We start from the raw sequence: 2,519 nt of genomic DNA, 5'->3' as shown, positions 1-2,519 counted from the left end.
TAGGGTTTTTGAGGCTGTAAATCTTTACAGGAGCAGAAAGCCTCACATCTTTCTCCCACTGAACTGCTGGTAGTTTTGAACTGCTGACCATGAGATTAGCAGCCCGGATTTGTAACCACTATGCTACCAGAGCCTAGGTGATATTCATTTGGCCCTCCAGCCACCTGCAATCATGAAGTGTTTTGAGATTTAAATAAGGAGGTAATTGTTTGACAAAAATCCTTTCTTACAGGAAAGGGCAAATTTCTATTGCTCTAGGTGTGGCGCTGTGGGCTAATGCATCAGTCTGCAAAGTCCTTTGAACTGCAAGGTCAGTGGTTCAAGCTCACCAGCTGCTCCATGGAAATCCTATACAGGATTTCCTATGGGTCGGAATCAACTCAATGGCACTTAACAACAACAACAGAGCAGTCTCTGGCAGACATTTTACGGTTAATATTTGGTTTTGTGGATAAGAGAAACCCTGAAGTCAAAGGGAAGATGTCTGTTATTAATCTTCCTCTTCAACAAAATGAATGAAAACACAGCCCTTTCTCTTTTTCTCTTTTGTGTCCTGGAGATGTTTGAGGTTAGTCTCCTTTGTCATTTAGACACAGGGTTCCTGGGCTGTCACTGCAAGAGGCCAGCCTGCTGCAGGGATAGCTGCTGTTGGGCAGCTGTTTTGTTGTTTCCTCTCAAGCCTTCCCCTCTGTAGCCCCTTAACCTGGCACTAAAGGCGGATCTTGGAGTATAAGCAAAGCTGAAAGAGTAGTGGATGTTGATGGCTCCCTGGAGCTGTGTCTTGCCTCAGGAGACTGAAAGCCTGCTGGGCATTTGGGTCACTGCCTTCCTACCCTTCTAAGATACAGAGCAGGCGAATCATCTGCTGTGCTTTGGATCTAACAACAGACAGTTTGATGGTGTGTTCTTGTTGCATAAAGTAAAATGTGGAAAGAGATGAAAAGAGAATCTGCAAGTAACTCAAAGATAACTGTTCTAAACATTTCAGAGCACTTCTTCCTGGCTTATTTCTCTGTTCTTTCTGTCTAGTAATACATAGAGAAGTACAGATGTTTATTATATTTTGCATTCTGTTTTGTACAATGATTTTGAAATTTAATACTGTATTTAAACCTTATACAAAAGTAACTTATGCTTGGTCTTGGAGCTGCTACTGCGATCCGGATTTTGCTGCTGATGGTTGTCTGTCAGACGTGCACTCCCGATTCTTTGATTCTTTGCTCTTCCAAAACCAGCATGGCAACTCTCAAGGATCAGCGGACTCAGACTCTTCTTGAGGAAGAACAGACACCCACCCCTCCATCCCCCCCAGAATAAGATTACACTTGTTGGGGTTGGTGCTGTTGGCATGGCATGTGCCATCAGCATCTTAATGAAGGACTTGGCAGATGAACTTGCTCTTGTTGATGTCATGGAAGACAAACTGAAGGGCGAGATGATGACTCTTCACCATGGCAGCCTTTTCCTTCGAACGCCAAAAATTGTCTCTGGCAAAGACTCTAATGTCATTGCACATTCCAAGTGGGTTATTATCACAGCTGGAGCACGTCAGCAGGAAGGAGAAAGCTGTCTTAATTTGGTCCAGTGTAACTTGAACATCTTTAAATTCATCATTCCTAATGGTGTGAAATACAGCCCAGACTGCAAGTTGCTTGTTGGTTCTAATCCAGTGGATATCCTTACCTATGTGGCTTGGAAGATAAATGGCTTTCCCCAAAACCATGTTATTGGTAGTGGCTGCAATCGGGATTCAATGTGGTTCTGTTTTCTAATGGGGGAGAGGCTGGGGGTTCACCAACTAAGCTGTCATGGTGGGTCCTTTGAGAGCATGGGAACTCTAATGTGCCCATGTGGAGTGGCATGAACGTTGCTGATGTCTCCCTGAAACATCTGCACCCTGACTTAGGCACTGATGCAGATAAGGAACAGGGGAAAGAGGTTCACAAAACAGGTGGTTGACAGTGCTTATAAGGTAGGTGATCAGACTGAAAGGTTATACCTCCTGGGCCATTGGACTCTCTGTGGCAGACTTGGCAGAAAGCATAATGAAGAATCTTAGATGGATACATCCAATTTCCACCATTTTTAAGGGACTCTATGGGATTTAAGATGACGTCTTCCTTTGCATTCCTTGCATCTTGGGACAGAATGGGGTCTTAGATGTTGTGAAGGTGGTGCTGACTCCTGAGGAAGAGGCCCGTCTGAAGAAGAGCGCAGATACGCTGTGGAACATCCAGACAGAAAGAACTACAGTTTTAAATCTGCTGTCATACCACTTCACGGTCTAGGCTGCAAAGGATTTTAGTTGGGGGCTTGTGTGTTTTGTCCTTTTCAATCTGATCTGTGATAGTTGTTGTTGTTGTTGTTAGGTACCATTGAGTCGGTACCCACTCATAGCGACCATATGCACAGCAGAATGAAACACTGCCCGATCCTGGACCAACCTCACTACTGTTGCCGCACTTGAGTCCATCAATGCTGCCACTTGGCCAATCCATCTCGTTGGGGGTCTTCCTTTT

The 2,519-nt window shown here is 44.7% G+C and overlaps 1 pseudogene; it reads left to right on the top strand.

Moving 5' to 3' along the window:
- The first annotated feature begins 1,230 nt into the window (after positions 1-1,230).
- On the top strand, positions 1,231-2,288 carry LOC102825526 (annotated as a pseudogene).
- The last annotated feature ends 231 nt before the right edge of the window (positions 2,289-2,519 follow it).

This window comes from Chrysochloris asiatica, unplaced genomic scaffold, assembly GCF_000296735.1.
Source record: "Chrysochloris asiatica unplaced genomic scaffold, ChrAsi1.0 scaffold00144, whole genome shotgun sequence".
In the NCBI taxonomy this organism is placed as follows: Eukaryota; Metazoa; Chordata; class Mammalia; order Afrosoricida; family Chrysochloridae; genus Chrysochloris; species Chrysochloris asiatica.
This window is presented reverse-complemented; position numbering and strand designations above follow the sequence as displayed.